Genomic DNA, 23,866 nt, shown 5'->3' with positions numbered 1-23,866 from the left:
TCTCATCTGTGCAGTCCTGTAAATCCTAAACATCCCAGGGTGACCCTGAGATGACCCCGAGCCTAAAAGACATTATCGGGTATAAAGGGAATTCTCTGGCAGGGCAGCATCACCTCCGATTGGAGGCTCAGGCCAGAGGGTGTAAGGGAGCCAGGCAGTTCGGAAAAGGAAGCTGGGGGGGGGGGGGGGGGGGGGGGGGGGGGGGGGGTGGTGGGGGGGGGTGGGGGGCGTCATACTGTGTGGGGGCTAAGGAGTGGGGGGCATGGTGACTCTGATCAAAGCTTCAGTTTTGGGCCCTACGTTTTACTGGAAATGAAATGATAATTAAGCTGGTTCAAATTTACGCATGTACTAGAGATAATATAAAATAGTAAGTGGTTTTTAGAGGGTTAATAACATGGATTGGTAAGATGTGAAACACAGATATGAATTCAATCTCTATGTGACGACTCAGCAGCAAGGCTGTTCAGTTCAGTTAATAACTGAACTGGTGAGGTATTCACCAAATCTCTTCTCTGCTCCATTTCACAAAGGAAGATAACAACCTTCAACAAAACAGCTGGTTTGATTCAGCTTATGATCGCACACTGACACAATTGCTCACTGACACGCTCACTCACTGACACGGTCACTCACTGACACACTCACTCACTGACACACTCACTTACTGACACACTCACTCAGCAACACTCACCGACAGGCTCCCTGACCGAAACGCTCAGTCACCAACACACTCATTCACTGACCTGCTCACTTGCTGACACACACACACTGACACGCTCACTCACCATCATGGTTACACACTGACACGCTCACTCACTGACACACTCACTCACTAACACACTCATTCAGCGACACTCCCCAAAATGCTCACTGACCGAAATGCTCACTCACCAACACACTCATTCACTGACCTGCTCACTTGCTGACACACACACGCTGACGCACACACTCACAGACACGCTCACTCACAGACACGCTCACTAACGCTCACTCACCATCATGCTTACACGCCGACACACTCACTCACCAACAAGCTCACGCACTGACATGCTCACACACTAACATGCTCACTCACCAACATGCTTACTCTCCGACATGCTCACACAATGATGCGCCCACCCACAACATGCCCACTTACTGACACACTCAATCATTGACACACTTACTGACTGACACACTCACTCAATGATATGCTCACACACCAACACGCTTACTCGCTGACACATTCAATGACGCGCTCACGCACCAACACGGTCACTCATGGACACATACTCACAGACACGCTCATTCATGAACTTGTTCACTCACGGGCTCGCTCACTCACAGACATGCTCAGTCACAGACTCGCTCACCGACATGCTTACTCACTGGCATGCTCATTCACAAACATACTCACTCATGAACACAGTCACACACTGACATGCTCACTTATGGACACGCTCATTCACAAACATGCTTACTCATGAACACAGTCACACACTGACATGCTCACTTATGGACACGCTCATTCACAAACATGCTTACTCATGAACACAGTCACACACTGACATGCTCACTTATGGACACACTCATTCACAAACATGCTTACTCATGAACACAGTCACACACTGACATGCTTGCTCACTGGCATGCTCATTCACAAACATGCTCACTCATGAACACAGTCACACACTGACATGCATGCTCGTGGACACGGTCTCACACTGACACACTCGCTCATGGACACAGTCTCACACTGACATGCTCACTCATGGATTCGCTCATTCACAAACATGCTCACTCATGAACACAGTCACACACTGACATGCTCACTCATGGACACGGTCTCACACTGACATGCTCACTCGTGGACACGGTCTCACACTGACACACTCGCTCATGGACATGGTCTCACACTGACACGCTCACTCATGGACACAGTCTCACACTGACACGCTCACTCATGGACACGGTCTCACACTGACACGCTCACTCATGGACACGGTCTCACACTGACACACTCACTCATGGACACGGTCTCACACTGACACGCTCACTCATGGACACAGTCTCACACTGACACGCTCACTCATGGACACGGTCTCGCACTGACAGGCTCACTCATGGACACGCTCACTCAGACACGCTCACTCGTGGACACGGTCTCACACTGACACGCTCACTCATGGATACGGTCTCACACTGACACGCTCACTCATGAACACGCTCACTCAGACACGCTCACTCGTGGACACGGTCTCACACTGACACGCTCACTCATGGATACGGTCTCACACTGACATGCTCGCTCATGGACATGCTCACTCAGACATGCTCATTCGTGGACACGGTCTCACACTGACACGCTCACTCATGGATACGGTCTCACACTGACACGCTCGCTCATGGACACACTCACTCAGACACGCTCACTTGTGGACACGGTCTCACACTGACACGCTCACTCAGACATGCTCACTCATGGACACAGTCTCACACTGACACGCTCACTCGTGGATACGGTCTCACACTGACACGCTCACTCATGGACACGCTCACTCAGACACGCTCACTCGTGGACACGGTCTCACACTGACACGCTCACTCATGGATACGGTCTCACACTGACCCGCTGGATCATGGACACGCTCACTCAGACACGCTCATTCGTGGACACGGTCTCACACTGACACGCTCACTCGTGGATACAGTCTCACACTGACACGCTCACTCATGGACACGCTCACTCAGAGACGCTCACTCGTGGACACGGTCTCACACTGACACGTTCACTCATGGATACGGTCTCACACTGACACGCTCACTCATGGACACGCTCACTCACTGACACGCTCACTCATGGACACGGTCTCACACTGACACGCTCACTCATGGACACGGTCTCACACTGACACGCTCACTCATGGACACGGTCTCACACTGACATGCTCACTCATGGACACGCTCACTCACTGACATGCTCATTCATGGACACGCTCACTCCCTGATTCGCTCACTCATGGGGCAGAATCTAACCATTGTTGGGTGGGCTCGGCAGGGATGGGTTGGGCCACCCAGCATGTAATGAGAGCGCCAGCACTCAGCACTGCCTGTGCGGGCAGAGGGAGGAGGGCGGGTGTGAACTTCATGCATGTGCACGCTTGAGAATCTCCCTGAGGCAGCTCTGTGTGAGTGTGAAGAGTTTTCCAAAAACATAATAAAGAATTGAAGAAAATAAAACACGTCCCTTCATGGGACAGAGTCACATGAGCAGCGGCATGTTATTAATTGAATTTTAATTTTTTTATTTTTACTTGATGAAAAAGTGCAAAGGCCACTTGGCCTCTTTGCCTGCCCACCAACCATAATTTAATTGATCCTTTAATGGCCTTAATAGGCCTTTTAATTGTCAGTGGGTGCACTGCCGGACTCGCTCAGTGGTGGACTTGCTCATTCACGGTCTTGCTCACTTATGGATCGTTCACTCATGGACAAGGCCACTCACTATCATGCTTACTCACCAACAGGCTCACGCACCAACTCGCTCACACTCTGACACGCTCACACAATGAGATGCTCAAACACTGACAGGTTCACTCACTGACACGCTCACACACTGAAAGGCTCACTCACTGACACGTTCACTCACTGACGCATTCACTCATGAACGCAGTTACACACAAACTCGCTCACTCACTGACACACTCACAAACCGACACGCTATACTCTCTATACTCTCACACACTATACTCTCTATACTCTATACTCACTATACTCTCACACACCAACATGCCCACTCACAGACATGATTACTCATGGACACGCTCACTCATGGACACGGATATGTTCACACACTGACACACTCACTCACGGACATGCTCACTCACGGACACGCTCACTCACCGTCACACCCAATCACTGACATGCTTATGCACCGACAAGCTCACACACTGACACACACACACATTGACATGCTCAATCACTGACACACTCACACACCAACATGCAGGATCTGTGCTGGGAGCGCACTGACCTCTTGAATCAGAATTTATGGGTTTGCTACTCCAGAACTTGAGCACACAATCTAGGCCCACACTTGCCTGCAGTGCTGAGGGAGTGCCGTACTGTCAAGGTACCGCCTTTTGAATGAGATGTTAATCTGAGGCTGCATCTGTGTGCTGGGCTGGGCGTGAAAGACAGCATTGATTTTGAAGGGAGGCATGGAGTTCTCACAGTGTCTTGTTCAACGTTTGCTGAACCAAAACCACCAAGAACAGATTAACTGGTCATTCATCTTGTTTGTGGAATCTTGCTGTGCACCAATCGGTTACCATATTTGCCTATATAAAAATACTTGATTGGCTGGGAAGCACTTTGGGACATTCTGAGGATGTGGGTAGGCGCTATCTAAATGCAAGTGTGCCTTTATAAATTTGCTCAAAATTCAAGAAGCTCCCACAAGCGGCCTGATTTTTCTGAGCGTGCAGTCAGTCGGGAGGGTTCGGTTATGAGATCATTCTTGTGGCCAAAGATCATCTTTGCTGTTGGGGGAAAATCTATAGAGCCCAACAGTGTGAACTTCTACTGCTCTGCAGGCTGGTGCACCTCTCGCCCTATGTGCACAAAATGGTGGCCTTAACAGGAAAGGCCATTGTTGCTGCCGTAACAAGGGGAAGAGATACTTAGTGAGGTGGTTCCCTGGGCCTCCAGAGCCATCTATACAGCCTCCGCTATATTTAATGCTTTCACTGTACCATGTAGTGTAGGGATCTTGGTGAGCTGTGCTTGGTGGATGGGTGGTCTTGGATGCACCGGATTGTTTTGTTATTCTGAACTCTAAATACCTTTTCATTGCCTGTTGCAGCTCCCATGGAAATCGCTAACCAGTAGAATCGAATGCTATTACACGTGGAAAACAACTGACAGATACGTAGAACAGGTAGATAGTAAAGCTTCTCCGACTCTGAACATCAACTATAAAGTAACTAGCATAGATTGGGATGAGCCAGTAGTCTGGCTGCTTCGGTGTTGGTGCTGGGCTTACTTGTCATATTGGTACCAAAACACCACACCCCCTGCCCCCGGCACCCCCTCAAACTGATGCTCAGTAATATTGGTTGATTTGATTCTGGGTGCTCTGGTCCTTATAAAATGGTACAGCAGAGAGTAATAGGAAAGTGGAATATTAAAATGGATAGTGACTGCAGAATGCTGCATTACAGAGGAATCTTGGTGTCCTTGTACATGAATCTCTCAAAGTTAGCATGCAGGTATAGCAAGTAGTTAGGAAGGCAAATGGAATGCTGCCCTTTATTGTGAGGGATTGAATTATTTAAGTAATTATTTAAGTAAGGAAGTCTTGCTGCAGCTGCCTGGGGGAGTGGTGAGATTGGACCTGAGGGAGGATATACATAGATTGGAAGCAGTGTAAGGGGTTCATTGCTCATTTAGCCTTACTGTTGGTGCTATTCTTTAGAATTTTATAAAGGACAAACTCACAGGGGTTTAGAACACCTCCAGTGCCCCTAATAGAAGAGTTCTAAACTAGTGTAAACTAGTGTAATGATTCCGCACAACACTCTAAACCACAAACTGACTTATAAAACTCCGCTGAAAAGTAGAAACACAGGCAAAACCTGCTACCAAGGCTGACTGTTAAATCTTGTTTGATGATGCTCTTGTGAAGCAGATTGAGACCACCATAAAGGCGTTATATAAATGCAAGTTGCTGTGTTTGACCTTTAGTAACCCAGCCTCTCTCTTTTCCCTTTTAAAAAAGGAGCTATTACAATGGCATCTCTTCAGTCCTGAGATTCCAGTTTCCAAGGATGCTTGAAAGATGATGGGCAGAGCCTCTGACTTGCCTCAGTGTTGTAAGACACAGTCATGAGAGCACTGCACTTACTCTATCTACACTGTCCCATCAAGCAATTTCAAGGTAAGTAGATCAAGGATTAGAGAGAGTAAAGCTCCCTTTACACTGTCCCATAAACACTCCAAAGGATTTGCTGCAAAGTAAAATCTCCCCCTACATTACCTTTCCAATCCTTGATAGGACAGTTTTTAAGCCAGTATACCAGCCAGGAATTCAGAGCTAGAATATCAATACTTAGAGCAGCAGGTGGCTCACTCACAAAGATTCTCAGGGACCCAATCAACCCTAGGCAGTAAGACAGTTACAGGTCCCAGACTACAAGGGTCTCTCCCTGGATACACACTGCTTATAACTTTGGACTTGTCGAATGTCACTAAGACCCTTCCCATCCCATATTTCTGAACAGCCTCCTCGAACAGGTTGGCTTTAGAGGCCAACTTGTCCCAACAGAGCACGGGCCCTCCCTGTGGCACCAGTGCTGAAATCGCCTTCAACACATCATCATTATTTTTACGTAATGTACCCATCCAGTGAAACTGCAATAGAGGACACAGCAGGAGTCAATACCAGAGCATCCATCCAACCAGGACAAGCAGCCGCACGATTACACCACCCCCCAGACAGGACAAGCAGTGTGCACTTTGTCCTGTCCAGGGGACGCTGTATCCAACAGTACACCCAGGTTTACACTGCCCCACAGGTTAATTCACTGACTCATCCCTTTTCACTTCCCAAGCTCCTGAAACTGACTTCCAAACCTCAATCCTTCTCCTTTCTATCTGCCCTTTATTCCCACATAGATCACAACTTCCGGTTGTTTCCTGCTCTCGCTACTCTCCCAGTTCCCAAAATACTCTGCACCCTCTCAGCGATGCCCTTTGCCGTGACACTAAGGAGGCAGCACACCATGGGGGCACACAGTGAGATGCTGAGGTCTGAGTGAATGAGAAATGAGTGCTAAGCCTGGGATTGGGTGCAGAGGGGGAAAGTGGTTCTGCTTTTTCTACCTTTAACAGCCTTCAGTAGCTGGTATCCAGTCACTCTCGTCTTGTCTGCAAGCTTGGAGACTTGCTATGACTTTAGTTGAGTAAATGAATAACTAATTGACGAAGTAAATAACTGAGGTTAGACAGACATGGTAGGAATGATGGTGTGCTGTGACTGCAGCCTGGGGATCCTGCTCACACACCGACACGCTCACTCACAGACACACTCACTCACTGTCACGCTCACACACTGACACGCTCACATACAGACACGCTCACAAACCGACACGCTCACTCACGGACATACTCACGGACACGCTCACTCACTGTCGCACTCACACACTGACACGCTCACACACTGACAAGCTCACTCACGGACACACTCACTCATGGATATACTCACTCATGGACACGCTCACTCACTGTCACGCTCACACACCAACACGGCCACTCACTGACACGGTTACTCACCAACACGCTCACACACTGACACACTCACACACTGACACGCTAACTCACTGCCATGCTCATTCAAGCACCAACACGCTCACACACCAACACAGTCACTCGCTAACACACTCACACACTGACATGCTCACACATCGACATGGTCACTCATTGACACACTCATGCACTGATATGCTCATTCATGGACATGCTCATATATCGAAATGCTCACAGACTCGCTCACTCTCAGACATGCTCAGACATGCTCACTCACTGACATGCTCACTCTCGGCCTTGCTCCCTCACACACACACTCACTCAAGGAGTCACTCACTCACAGACACACTAACTACAGATTCACTCAAACACTGACACGCTCACTTGCTGACACGTTCACTCATGGACACGCTCACTCACGGACATGGTCACTCACAAACATGTTCACACACCAACACGCTCACACACCAACATGCTTAAACACCGACACGGTCACTCACCGACATGCTCACACATTGAAAGGCTCACTCGCTGTCATGCTCACTCACAGACACGCTCACTCACTGACACGCTTACTCACCAACACGCTCACTCACTGACACACTCACTCACTGACACACTATCGCACTGGCTTGCTCATTCAGACACGCTCACACACCAACATTGACATGCTCACACACCGACATGGTCACATATCGACACACTCGCTCACGGACTCACTCACTCTCGGAAATGCTCTGACATGCTCACTCACAGACACGCTCACTCAGGGAGTCACTCACGCACAGACACGCTTGCTACAGACTCACTCAAACACTAACCGCTCATTTGCTGACACGTTCACTCATGGACACGTTCACACACCGACGTGCTCACTCACGGATATGATCACACTCACTCACCGACATGCTTATGCATGGACATGCTCACACACTGACACACTCACTTGCTGACACGCTCACACATTGACATGCTCACACACCAACAGGTTCACCCACTCTCACACACTGAAAGGCTCACTGGCTGACACTTTCACTCACTGACGCATTCACTCATGGACACAGTCACTCATGGACACACTCACTCAGCAACACACTCACACACCAACACACTCACGCACCAACATGCCGTCTCACTGACACGTTCACTCACCAACATGCTCACACACAGACTCACTCACACACCAGCATACTCACTCACCAACATGCTCACACACTGACACACTGAATCACTGACAAGCTCACACATCTACATGCTCACACACCAACATGCTTATACACCGACAGTCACTCACTGACACGCTCATACACTGACACACACACACTGACAGGCTCACACACTGACACGCTCATACACTGACACACACACACTGACACGCTCACACACTGACACGCACTGATATGCTCACTCGCTGACACAATCACTCAGACATGGACACGCTCACACACTGACACACTCACTCATGGACTCACTCACTCACTGTCACACTAACTCACCAACATCTCACAAACCAACAGACTAACACACTGACATGTTCACTCACTGACATACTCATTCACTAACACGCTCACTCAATGGTATGCTCATTCACACACCGACACACTCACATACCGATACACTCACTCACGGACATACTCACTCATGGACACACTCACTTATAGACTCGCTCATTCACGGACTAGCTCATTCACAGAGAGGCTCACTCACTGTCACTCTAACTGCCTACTCACCAACAGGGTCATGCACCAAATCTCTCACACACTGGCACGCTCACACACCGACACACACACACCAACATGCTCACACACCAACACAGTCACCAACTGACACGCTCACTCTCTGAAAGGCTCTCTCGCTGACACGTTCACTCACTGAGGCAATCATTCACTGACACGGTCACTCACCGACATGCTTACACACAGAATCACCCACACACCAACGCGCTCACACACCAACGTGCTCACACACTGACATGCTTACACACCGACACGCTCACATACTGACATGCTCACACACTGATCTGCTCACACACTGACACGCTCTCACACTGATGTACTCATTCGCTGACACGTTCACTCACAGACATGCTCACACAGACACGTTCACTCACGGACATGCTCACACAATGACACACTCACTCATGGACATGCTCACACACTGACACGTTCACTCACCAACACATTCACAGACCGACACGCTCATGCATCGAAATGATCACACACTGACGCACTCATTCACTGACACACTCACAGACATGCACATATATCGACACGTTCACTCATGGACTCATTCACTCACAGACTTGCTCAACCTCGGACACGCTCACTCATGGACTCACTAACTCACTGACATATTCACTCACAGACAAGCTCACTCATGGACATGCTCACTCACCAACACATTCACACTGACACACTCACGCATTGACACGCTCACACACCGACATGCCCACTCACAGACACGCTCACACACTGACACATGTGCACACTGACACGCTCATTCACTGACATACTCACTCACCAGCATGCTCATTCACAGACTTGCTGACACATCAACATGCTCACACACTGACACGCTCACTCACGGACTTGATCACTGATGGACTCACTCATTCACGAACACGCTCACTTATTAATTTGATCACTCACTGACATGCTCACACACTGACACCCTCAGTCACAAACAAGCTGACTCACAGACATGCTCACTCATGGACTCACATACTCACAGACTGGCTCACTCATGGCAGGCTCACTCACTATTATGCTTACTCACTAGCACGTTCACTCACTGGTATGCTCATTCAGACACGCTCACGCACCGACAAACTCACTCACTGACACGCTCACACACCAACACACACACACACCGACATGCTCATACACCAACACGGTCACTCACTAACACGCTCACACACTGACACGTTCACTCACAGACATGCTGACTCTCGGACTCACTCACTCAATAACACACTCACTCACAGATTACACACGCTTACACACTGATACTCACACAGCAACATGCTCAATCACCAACATGCTCACACACAAGCTCGCTCACTCACTGAGACGCTAACTCACTGACACGCTCAGACACTGAGATGCCCAATCACAGACACGTCCACTCACTGACACAGTCACTCATGGACTCACACACTCACGGACATGTTGTCTCATGGAATCGCTCAGTCACTGACACACTCACTCACTGACACGCTCACGCACTGACACACTCACGCACCAACAAGGTCACTAACTGACACGCTCACTCACTATACACTCAGTCACGGACATGCTCACATACAGACAAGCACACTCACAGACATGCTTACTCACGGAGACACTCACTCACGGAGACACTCACTCATGGGCTCACTCACTCACCGACATGGTCACTCACCAAAATACAGACACTGACATGGTCTCTCGCTGACACGGTGACATACCAAAACAAGGATGTCACTGAATGGCTGCAGGGCATTCTAAAGGGGGAGGGCAAACAGACAGAGATCGTGGTACATATTTACACCATCGACATAGGTAGAAAGAGGGATGATGTCCTGCAAGCAGAATTTAGGGAGCTAGGAAACATTAAAAAACAGGACACCAAAGGTAGTAATCTCTAGATTACTTCTGGTGCCAAGAGCGAGTGAGTATAGAAATAGGAGGTTAGTCCTGATGAATGTGTCGCTGGAGAGATGGTGCAGGAGGGAAGGCTTTAGATTTCTGGGACATTGGGACCATTTCTAGGGGCAGTGGGACCTATACAAGGTGAGTGGGTTGCACCTGAACCGGAATGAGACCTACATCCCTGCAGGGAGGCTTGCTCGTGCTGTTGGGGAGGGTTTAAACTAACTTGACAGGGGAATGGGATCCTGAAAGGAGGTTCAGCAGGGGGAGATGTACAGCCAAAATTAGAAGAGAGAGCAAGTGAGTCTGGAAGGCATAGAAATTATAGGCCAGTTAAGGCACAAGGGAGCTTGGCAAGATTGGTTAGCATTTATTTTAATGCAAGGAGTCTGACAAATAAGGCATTTGAGTTGAGGGCGCAAATTAACACATGGAAGTATGATGTCGTTGCTGTCACAGAGACATGGTTGAGAGAGGGGCAGGATTGGCAGCTCAATATTCCAGGATATAGGGTCTTCAGGCAAGACAGGGAAGGAGGTAAAAGGGGGGGCAGTATCGCAATATTGATCAAGGAATCAAGTGTAGCAATAACGAGGGAAGACATCTTCGAAGGCTCCTCAAATGAAGCCATATGGGTAGAACTGAAAAACAAAAAAGGAGCAATCACATTGCTGAGAGTGTACTATTGGTCAGAGCAGATATGTAGGCAAATTTCAGAGAAGTGTAAAAATAATAGGCAGGTAATATTTTCAACTTCCCCAACATTAACTGGGTTAGTCATAGTGTGATATGTTTAGAGGGAGCAGAATTCTTAAAATGCATCCAGGAGGGCTTTTTAAGCCAGTATGTAGAAGACTTAACTTTAGGGAATGAAGCCGGGCAAGTTGTAGAGGTATCAGTGGGGGAGCATTTTGCAGATAGTGATCATAACTCCAGATTCAAGGTTGTTATGGAAAAGGACAAGGATGGGCCAGAAATCAGAGTTCTAAATTGGGGGATGGATGTCTAGGGATATACAGGATTGGATAAAGAGAAAACGGGAGGCTTATAGCAGATACCAAGGGCTCAAAACAGCAGAAGCCCTAGAGGTGTATAGAATGTATAGGGGAGAAACTTAAAAAGGAAATTTGGAAAGCAAAAAGATGGCATAAAAAAACATTGGAAGGTAACATAAAGGAAAATCCAAAATTATTTTACAAGTACATTAAGAGTAAGAGGATAACTAGGGAAAGAGTAGGGCCCATTAAGGACCATAATGGTAATTTGTTTGTGGAACTGGAAAATGTGGGTAGGGTTCTAAATGAATACTTTATGTCAGTGTTCACAAGTGAGAGGTATGACGTGAGTATAGAAATCAGGCAGAAGAACTGTGATATAATTAAAGAAATTAGCATAGAAAGAGAAGAGTTTTTAAGTGGTCCGGCAGGCTTAAAAGTAGATAAATCTCCAGGCCTGGATGAATTGTATCCCAGGCTGTTGGGTGAGGCAAGGGAGAAGATAGCAGGGGTGATGGCAATAATATTCAATACCTCTGTGGCCACAGGAGAGGTACCAGAGGACTTGAGGTCAGCCAATGTGGTACCATTATTCAAGAAAGGAGGAAGGGATAAACCAGGGAACTATGAGCCAGTCAGTCTAACCTCAATGGTGGGAACCTATTGGAAGCAATTCTGAGGGACAGAATTAATCTACACTTGAAGAGGCAGGGATTAATCAAGGACAGTCAGCATGGTTTTGTTAAGGGGAGGTCATGCCTGATCAATTTGATAGAATTTTTTGAAGAGATGACCAGGTATGTAGATGAGAGCAATGCATTTGACGTAGTCTACTTGGACTTCAGCAAGGCTTTTGATTAGGTCCCGCATGGGAGACTGATAACAAAGGTAAGAGCCCATGGGATCCAAGGCAATTTGGCAAATTGGATCCGGAATTGGCTGAGTGGCAGGAAGCAGAGGGTGATGGTCGAGGGGTGTTTTTGTGACTGGATGCCTGTACCCAGTGAGGTTCCACAAGGATCAGTGTTGAGTCCCTTGCTATTTGTGGTATATATAAACGATTTAGACTTGAATATAGGAGAGTTGATCAGTAAGTTCACGGATGGCATGAAAATTGGTGGGGTGATAAATAGCGAGGATAGCCTTAGATTACAGGAGGATATAGACAGGCTGTTCAGATGGGCTGATCAGTGGAAAATGGAATTTAATCCAGATAAGTGTGAGGTGATGCACTTGGGCAGGACAAACAAGGCACAGGAATACACGGCGAATGGTAGGACCCTGGGAAGTACCAAGCATCACAAAGACCTTGATGGGCATAAGGTAGTGGGACAGATAGATAAGGTGGTTAAGAAGGCATATGAAATACTTGCCTTTATTATCTAAGGCATAGAATATAAGAGCAGGGAGATTTTGCTGGAACTGTATAAAACACCGATTAGGCCACAGATAGATTATTGTGTGTAGTTCTGGATTATAGGAAGGATGTGATTGCACTAGAGAGAGTGCAGAGGAGATTTACCAGGATGTTGCCTGGGCCAGAGAGTTTTAGTTATGAGGAGAGATTGGATATACTGGGGTTATTTTCCCTGGAGCAAAGGAGATTGAGGGGGGACGTGATTGATGTGTATAAAATTATGAGGGGCATAGATAGGGTAGACAGGGAGGAAATTTTCCCCTTGGTGTAGGGATCAATAACCAGGGGGCATAGAATTAAGGTAAGGAGCAGGAGGTTTAGAGGGGATGTGAGGAAGAAATTTTTCACCCAAAGGTTGGTGGGAATCTGGAACTCACTGCCTGAAAGGGTGGTAGAGGCAGATACCCTCATAACATTTAAGAAGTATTTGGATGTGCACTTGCAATGCTATGGCATACAAGGCTATGGGCCTAGTGCTGGAAAATGGGATTAGAATAGTTAGGTACTTGTTTGACCGGTGCAGACTCGATGGGCCGAAGAGCCTTTTTCTGTGCTGTAGACCTCTATGACTCTATGACTCTATAACACGCTCATTCAGGAACATGCTCACACACCAACATGCTCACACACCGACACATGTACACACCAACACTGTCACTCATGCTCATGCACTGACACGCTCACACACCAATATGCTCCATCACGGACATGCTCACTTGTGGATTCGCTCACTCATGGACATGCTCACATGCCGACATGCTCACCCACTGACACGCTCACTTACAGGCATGCTCACACACCCACACGCTCACTCATGGGCTCGCTCACTCATGGACTCGCTCACTCATGGTAAGCTCATTCACCACCATGCTTACACACCAACATGGTCACTCACTGACACGCTCACACACTGCCTTGCTCACTCACCAACATGCTCACTTACGGAAATGCTCATGCACTGGCATGTTCACACGCCAACATGTTTACACACTAATATGCTCACTCACTGACACGCTCACTCACTGATGCACTCACTCACTGACACGCTCCCACACTGCCTCACTCACTACCATGCTTATTCATCAACAGGCTCACACACTGACTTGAAAACACACCGACATGCTCAGTCACTGACATGCTCACACACCGACATGCTCACACATCAACACGGTCACTTCACTGACATAGTCACTCACTGCCACACTCACTCATGGACATGCTCACTCACAGACTCGTTCACTCATGGACACACTCACTCACAGATATGCTTTCACACCAACATGCTCACTCACCAACATGTTCACACACAGACTCGCTCACTCACTAACACGCCCATTCGCAGACAAACTCGCTCACTGACACGCCCACTCACAGACACAGTCACTCATTCACACACCCACTCACAGACACACTCACACACCAACACATTCACACACTGACATGCTTACACACCGACATGCTCAGCCATTGACACGCTCACTCAAGGACATACTTACATACCAACGTGCTTACACACCAACATGCTTACACAACGACATGCTTACACTGAAACGGTCACTCACTGACACGCTCACACACTGCCCCACTCACTCACCAACATGCACACTTACAGAAATGCTCATGCACTGACATGTTCACACACCAACATGTTTACACACTAACATGCTCACTCACTGACACGCTCACTCACTGATACACTCACTCACTGACACGCTCACACACTGCCTCGCTCACTCACGGACATGCGCACCCAGGGGCATGCTCATGCACTGACACATTCACACACCCACACGTTTACACACTGACATGCTCACTCACTGACACGCTCACTCACCGATGCACTTACTTACTGATACGCTTACTCACTGGCACGTTCACTCACGAACATGCTCATTTATGGACTCGCTCACTCATGGACATGCTTAATCACGGGCACGCTTACTCACAGACACGCTCACACACTGATACACACACACCAACACACTCATGCATTGACATGCTCATTCACGAACACACTCACTCACAGACTCGCTTACTCATCGACATGCTCACACACTGATGCTCACACACTGATGGTCACACATTGACACGCTCACTTACTGACATGCTCACTCACGGATATGCTCACTCATGGGCTCACTCTCTCACCGACACACTCACACACAGACACTCACACACTGATGCTCACTCACCGACATGCCCACTCACCGACACGCTCGCTCACTGACACCCTCACTCACCAACATGCTCACGCACAGAGTCGCTCACATGTAGACTCACTGATATCAATTGAACGAAGCAGCATTAGGCCTGGTGGGCCAGATTAGTGCCTCCAGATGGATATAGTTAATTTAATGGATGTATGGGGTTCAGACTGGGTTTGGGGGGTTCGGATCTGGTGTAGGGGATTCAAACTGGGTTTGAGGGATTCAAACTGGGTGTAGGGAGATTCAAACTGGGTGTAGTGGGATCAGACTTGATGTAGGGGGGTCGGACTGGTTGTAGCGGGATTCAGACTGGGTGTAAGGGGCTCAGACTGGATGTAGGGGGTTCAGACTGGGTATAGGGGGTTTAGCCTGGGTGTACGGGGCTCATGCTGGATGTACGGGGTTCAGACTGGGCGTGGGGGGTTCAGACTGAGCATACGGGTTCAGCCTGGGTAAAGGGGGTTCAAACTGGGTGTAGGTGCTTCAGACTGGGTTCAGGGGGTTCAGGCTCGGTGTAAGGGGGTCAGACGTGGTGTAGGGGAGTTAAGTTTGGGTGCAGGGGGGTTGGGCTGTGTGTAGGGGGATTCAGACTGGGTGTAAGGGGTTCAAATTGGGTGTAAGGGGGTTCAGGCTGGGTGTAGGGGGTTTGGCCCGGGTGTAAGGGATTGAAGTGGGTTCAGACTGGGTTTGAGGAGTTCAGACTGTATTTTGGGGGTTCAGACTGGGTGTAGGGGGTTCAGACTGGGTTTAAGGGATTCAGACTGGGTGTGGGGGATTTAGATTGGGTGTAGGAGTGGTTCAGTTTGGATGTAGGGAGTTCAGATTGGCTGTAGGGGGTTCCAACTGGGCTTAGGGGGTTCAGACTGGGCGTAGGGGGTTCAGACTGGGCTCAGGAGGTTCAGACTGTGTGTAGGGGATTCAAACTGGGTTTAGGCAGCTCAGACTCGGTGTAGGGTGTTCAGACTGTGTGTAGGGGATTCGACCTGGACTTAGGCGGCTCAGACTAGGTTAGGGCGTTCAGACTGGGTGTAGGGGGTTCAGACTGGGTGTAAGGGCTTTGGACTAAGCTTAGGTGGTTCAGACTGGGTTTAGGGGTTCGGGGCTGAGTGTTAGGGATTTGGGCTGGATTTGTAAGGGCCGGCTCAATTACTCAAATATTACTTGTTTGAATCAATCCTCTACTACTTTTTTGAATGATTCATAAAGATTGTACAATAAACTGTATTTCAGCGATCTGAACCTCAATCATTGAAATGTGTGAACTAACTTCTTAACATTGTTTGCAGGAAGATAGATTGAAGGCGATGAAAGAAGGAGTGAAGGATTTTTAGAGGCAGCTACAGTCAGTGCTGAGCTCAAATCTAGTTTGTACCTTCAATGTCCATACAACTTTAAGTTCACCCAGACACAGTTTGTACCTGTGAGGGATTACTGATCGTTCACCTATAAATGGTTAACGTTGGATACTGGTACAATAAATCTTTTCCAAAGGGAAATGTCTGTGTTTAATCAGATAGATACACATTATAAAATCTCAAAAATTCGAATGGATTCAAATTGCATATCCACAGGAGCTACTAATTTCGAAGAATACCATTAACTACATACGAAGTGTAGATTTAATTACTGTCAAACTGAATTAGTTCCAACGAAAGGTCTGTTCTGTACCTCCCTGCGTCAAGCTGAACATGATGGCAATTAATTCAACTCAATGGCATCTGTGTTTGATTATTTCAGTGGAGGCTAATTACAGCTCTATTTGAAAGCATTATTACTTACAGTAATGAATAACATGACGTTCACATTTTATTCCTCCCCATTACCTGCAAAGACCATTATTCCATTAAGTAACCAATTATAAATTTTACAAAGTACCAATAAGTGTGTTGGATGGTTGGCCACTTATTGGTGGGACAATAAACACATTTTGAAAGGCAAACCCACTTTGCAAAGTGTATTGTATAAAGCATATTAATGCATTTATGTTTCTGGACAGCGGGAGAGATGCCACATGACTAAAATACAGTTCAAGCCGGCTACTATGACAATGATAATGATTTGTCCTTCATTGCCAATATGACAGTGAATCATTCATCTCCCATTAATACAGATTACAGGTTCTTGTGACTGAAGTCCAATTTCTCAAGGAGTGTTTCACCACCGAGGGACACCTTTCCTTGATTTCCTTGAAGCTGTAAGGAAAGCTGGGCATGATATACCTTCAACATCGCTGTGCCATCATGACTCACCTTTCAACACTTCTCCCTATCCCAAGCATCATGTCTCAGTTGATATGCCACTTTATTTTTTTGACTGGTCTTCAGGCACTGTGATCATCTTCTGAACTGACCTCCACAGGCTTAGCAAGCCTCAGCTCACAATACAACAGATATCAGACACTCCCACTAAGTGATCAGTGCATCTGGGGTTGTGTCTCTATTATCATTGACTCTACATTTGCTCTTCTGCGGACCTCAATGAATTCTCATGATCTTTCATGATGCTAAGAACTTCAATTTATTTATTCCTCTCACCCAAAGGAAGCAGATCACTGATGGTCAAATGTGAGGGTGACCAGTTTCCATGCCAATCTTTTGTCATTTGACAAGAATAATTGGGCTGTGATGAGAGCAGACTGCGTATGACAGTGTTGGGTTAATAGGGCGCTGAGTGAATATGAAGTTGAATCTTTTTTCAAAAATTAATTATTGAGATGAAAGGCCAGCATTTATTGCCCATCCCTAATTGCCCTTGAGAAGGTGGTGGTAAGCCATCTGTAATTGAGTGGCTTGCTAGACCATTGCAGAGGGCAGTTAAGAATCAGCCACATTGCTGTGAGTCTGTAAGCATGTCACATATAAATTGGACTGGGTAAGGATGGCAGATTTCCTCCCCTGAAGGACATTAATGAACCAGGTGGATTTTTATGCCAGTCTGATAGTTTCATGATCATTATTAATGGGACTGTCATGTTGTTGCAGATTTATTAATTAATTGAATTTAAATTCCTCCAGCTGCCATGTGTCTTTACTGTACAAGACACAAGGTACCAATCACTCATAAAGGATTGAGTAACACATTCTAGGCTCAGTTATTAAGACTAAGCAGATGAGACTAGTTATACATAGGTATAACGCTTGAAGGTTTCAGATCTGTGTGTGTGTGTGTGTGCGTGTGTGCTCTGCTCAAAAGAAAAGTGAAACTAAGACTGGATCACATGACGCATTTCCCTTCTAGTGATGTCATTCTGCTATCCCTTAAAGGCATATTACATCTTACATCTTTCTTTTTAAAGACACTTCCCCCCCTCCCCCACCTTTCAAAGAAGTATAACTATTTACATGTTCATGTTTAGTTTCCATTACATGAGTATATAGAACTGATTAATCTATGAGTTTCTAAATCATAGAGGTAAACTGCTGGTATACCAAGATCTTGTAATGGTAACCATGTCCGGACGTTTCTTTAATGGCTCACAGTGACCTGTGGGATTGCTAGACCATTGCATGACAGTGTTGGATGTTGTTCCTGGTTACATTTGGGATCTTGTCCTAGATGCAATAGGACTGGACGGTGGTTGAGAAGCAGGAATCTGGATCTGATTTGTCCTCGGTTACGCCTCACCATTGTGCCTTTGTGTGTAATGACTTCATAGGACCTTGGTTCTGAACAATTCCTTGTCAATATGGCTGGCTGCTACATACCTTCTGTGAGATCCTGAATGTGAACTTGTTGCCCCAACCCATAAATTTGGCAATTCTGTACCTGCATTTTTATCGTGCACATTGGTCATTTTTCTTGCAGTGTTAAAAGTTGCTCTCCAGTTTCTGAGAGTGTAGAATGGGTAAAAGTAGGTAAATTGGTACTGTCTTTACAAAGGAAGAACTTGCTACCCAGGCCGAGGTGAGGGAGGCGGTAACTGGTACACTGGAAGAACTTACAATCAAGAGGAAGGAGGTGTTGCAAAGGCTATTTTTACTTAAAATAGATAAGGTACCAGGACCAGATGAGATGCATCCAAGGATACTGAGGGAAGTAAGAGTGGAAATTGCGGAGGCACTAGTGATAATCTTCCAGTCTTCCTTAGACACAGGGGAGGTGCCAGAGGACTGGAGAATTGCGAATATTACACCCTCATTCAAAAATGGGTGCAAAGATAAAACTGGCAACTACAGGACAGTCAGTTTGATCTCAGTGGTAGGGAAACTTTTGGAAACTACTGTCTGGGATAATATCAATAATCACTTAGAAAAGTGCCGGAAAATTTTGGAAAGCCAGCATGGATTCATCAAGGGAAAATCACGTTTAACTAACTTGCTGGAGTTTTTTGAAGAGGTAACAGAGAAGGTTGATAAAGAAAACACTGTTGATGTGGTGTATATGAATTTTCAAAAGGCATTTGATGCAGTGCCACACAACAGACTTGTGGGCAAAATTCTAGGTCATGGAATAAAAGGGAAAGTAGGTACTTGGATAAGAAATTGGCTGAGTGACAGGAAACAGAGTAGTGATAAATGGTTGTTTTTCAGATTGGAGGAAGGTTTGTAGTGGAGTTCCTCAGGGGTCAGTGCCAGAAAGAAAATTTCATCCAGAGGTGGTTGGAGTCTGGAACAAACTTCCTGAAAGGGTGGTGGAGGCAGGTTCAATCGGGGTGTTCAAAAAGGAATTGGATTGCTACCTGAAAAGAGAGAATGTGCAGGGCTACAGGGATGGGGTGGCGGAGTGGAGCTGGGTGGAGAGCTCTTTCAGAGAGCCAGTGCAGACTCAATGGGCTGAATGGCCTCCTTCTGCACTGTAAAGATACTGTGATATTGGTTTGCCAAACATGAGCTCTGCTGGTGATGGAATAGTTGCATTTAAAGGTGTCACTTTCGGATGTAACGTTGCAATGTGTAGATCTTGCTTAGTCTGTCTGTGTTTGACAATTATTAGTGTGATTGATATTTTACTTCTCACACATATCCTCAAATGGCTTATCAATAAATTGCAGACAGTTATCTGTAATGACCTCTCTAGGCACACCAAATAAACTGAAAATAGCACATAGAGTGTGCACAACAGTGGTGCTTGATGAATTGCTTAATTGTCAAATAATGGGGTAGTTGGTAAAGTTAACGATGATGATGAAATCAGTGTCAAGGACATGAAAGAGGTTGGATGTGATTTTGGACCAAGAATGGGTAGGACCTTCATGTGGAATCAATGGTCCTTTGTGCTGAATTGGCATATGCTCTTGACATGTCTCACACTTCTTGACAACAACTTTATACCCAGCCAATAGACTGTCTCTCTTGTGAGTCTTCTCACCCGATCTATGCCCGTGTGTGGGTGATGAAGTTTTGCAGAATATCATGTCATAAAGATTCTGACATGATGACCTGCCTGTCTTTAAAAATGACTTCCGAGGAGATGCCTAGATCATCCTTATAAGGCAAAAATAGTCTTGCGTGTTTATGGACATGCTCAATTGAATCAGGCCATCCTTCGATGATGATTTTCCACAGTTTCTGTAATGTAGAATCTTTCAGCATTTCTTCTTGAATTGGTGTTGCACAAAATGTACCAGGTCAATTTGGAGAACATCTTCAAGTCCTATGTCAATTAAGGAAACTTGTAGATCAAAGAAAATATTTTCTGTTTTCGCTGGGCTAGGCAATCTGCTAATTGTATCTGAAGTGACCATTATGTTATCTGTCTTGAACCCAATCTCACAGTCGTAACCTTGAATCTTTAACAAGAGACTTTGCAATCTTGGCGGTGCAAGGTCAATAGGTTTTGCCAAATCATTGCCAGTGACTTATGGTCAGTCTCTACCATAAATCTTTTGCCAAATAGATAGGTATGAAAACACATGATTCCAAACACTAAAGCTAATGTTTCCTACTCGATGATGGAGTAGTTGGATTGTGTTATGGACAGATATTTGAAGCAAATTTAATCGGTTTGCCTTTTTGAAATATGCACACTCCCAGACCTTTCAGTGAGGCATCTATCTCCAATGTAGTTGTCCCTAGGATTGTAAAATTGCAATATTGATGTTTCTGACAATGACTGTTTCAGTGCTTCGAAGAGGTATTGGTATCTTCATGCCACAGGAAAGGCACGTCCTTTCTCAACAATTCCCTTAGCAATGGAGATTTTAGAGCAAAGTTGGGAATGTTTGGAGACAGGAAATTAAAGGGCCCTAGACATCTTGGAAGATTGTCTTTATCTTGAAGAGCTGGCATAGCTTTCATATCCTCTATTTCACTTGGATAGGACATATGCAAGCACTGGAATAAACAGAGCTGAAGAAATTGATCTGCTGCAAGTTGATGTCACATTTCAGACTGTAAAATACCAGTCCTTTATTACATGCCACTTGCATCAGTAAATGCAGATTGTGGTCATGCTCTTGCTTTGTTTTCCCACAATAGCTATATCATCCATGATACAGATGCATCCTGGTAGAGTATGTCTAATGCAATCTACGTGAGCTTGAAAGAGATCCTGGCTAACAAATCATCCAAAAGGAAGTTGTTGAAAGCATTATCATCCGAATGAGGTATGAAATGTAGTAAACTCTTGGGACTTCTCCACGAGATGTACTGGCCAGTGACCAGGCTTGGCACTAGGGGTCAAGAAGAATTTTTCACCTGGAAATCTCAGATTTAGCTATTCTATTGTGGGAATTTTGTAAGGACAATGTATCAAAGATGCGTTTAAACATCATGGATTGAGGCATACTCTCAATGATCCATCCTTCTTTATGACACGTGATTGACCTACAGCAGTCTGTGTGCTCTTGCACTCTTCTAATGATGCTGTCTTTCTCCATTTTGTCTAGTTTGACCTTCAATTTTTCTTGTATGTAGATGCTGCACTTACATGGTGGATCAATTGATGGACTTGCATTCTCCTACAAGTGTAATGTTGCAGCTGCCTTGAAACTACCAATTTTGAAAAAAAGTTCTGCATATTTCAATGTTAGGTCATGAACTGAGGTGATTGGAGTAGTTTCTGAGGTTGATCTGCCTTGTGAGGTCTCACTGATTCCACAGATTGTCACTAGTGTGAGATCAAGACAAGATGGTAGATTTGCAGTTACTGGGCCTTTAGTTTCCACAACATAGAATACCTGTGACACCCAGGAGGATTGATTATACTTGCACTCCAATACTATGGATCTTGCACATGCAATTAGTTAACCATCGTATGCTGAAATTTTCTCAGCAGTAGGTTTTGCCATGGCCTTCCACTTCTGTGGATACATGTCTTTTAGAATTCGCAGAGGTAGCATGTTGGCACTTGCTGCTGTATCAGTCTTGGCCAATAACAAATTGTTACCAACTTTCTTAGGGCAGATAATTTGAATCTTGGAGTGATGTATCTATGTTGGCCACAAGATTGGCAGTGTGAAACATGTGTTCACCATTCTTCATCTCATCATGCACATCATCGTCATTTTATGGTTTGTCAATCACCTCATGTGTATAATTCTGACAGGGTACTGGATGGTCATTCTTATTGTTTGAAGTTACCCATTTTGTATGGTCTGTTTGGATCAGTGCATGGCTCTTTGTAACTGCATCATGCTTTGCTCTAGTGCACTGCTGCTGTCAATGGCCTTTTCTGCCACAAGCCTTGCAGAATTGACGAAAAGCTGGGCATTTCCTTGCTGCATGCGGAAGTCCACACCTTCCACATATCCTGCTGGGTTTGGGTGCGCTAGTGAGTGCATCAACAATTGGGTTTACTTAGGACCTGTAAGTTTTGTAAACCTGCGAAGATTACTTCATACTTATGTCCATCCTTGAGTAGCTTTTTGATGATATATGTTTTGAGCTTATCTAGCAGATCTTTCTGAAATGCTTCCATCGGAGTGGAGGTGATCATCAACTCAACAATTCTGCCTGCTAGCTCTGTATTTGAAAAATCACAGTATGTACCCTTTCCTCTGCATCTGCTGACAAAGTGGTCTATGGATTTTGCAGTCTGTTCTCGAAATGACATGAACTCTAGTCGATGAATACGGAAGTTGAACCTGATTCTGAACCTGTCTTCCAATGTAGTCCATATCTTTTGATGAACCTTTAGCTTTCCTGCTGCTAATCCTGATGTGTTCAGCCTATGTAGGACCTTCAATCCCAATTGTTAGGTGAATTTTATGATTTGCTTATCCAGTTCAGACTCACCTAAATAAAAAAAAACATAGCTCTGTACATTGTTTAAACATTTTGAATTCTGGTAGCAGGTCAGCTTCATCCTAATTCAAACTGGGGAATTTTATGGACATTCAGACAATATCCATTTGACCTTCCTCCTTCTGTAGTATCTGGGATGAATGTTGCT

The 23,866-nt window shown here is 46.0% G+C and overlaps 1 long non-coding RNA gene across 1 annotated transcript; it reads left to right on the top strand.

Moving 5' to 3' along the window:
* Positions 1-4,848: 4,848 nt before the first annotated feature.
* LOC121281587 lies at positions 4,849-16,912 on the top strand. Its single transcript, XR_005943872.1, has 3 exons — positions 4,849-4,921; positions 5,762-5,920; positions 16,822-16,912. It is a non-coding gene; the product is annotated as an uncharacterized LOC121281587 (long non-coding RNA).
* Positions 16,913-23,866: the final 6,954 nt, after the last annotated feature.

The sequence above is a fragment of the Carcharodon carcharias genome, chromosome 8, assembly GCF_017639515.1.
Source record: "Carcharodon carcharias isolate sCarCar2 chromosome 8, sCarCar2.pri, whole genome shotgun sequence".
Classification (NCBI taxonomy): Eukaryota; Metazoa; Chordata; class Chondrichthyes; order Lamniformes; family Lamnidae; genus Carcharodon; species Carcharodon carcharias.
Note: the sequence above shows the minus strand (reverse complement) of the source record. Positions and strands in the feature narration are given on the sequence as shown.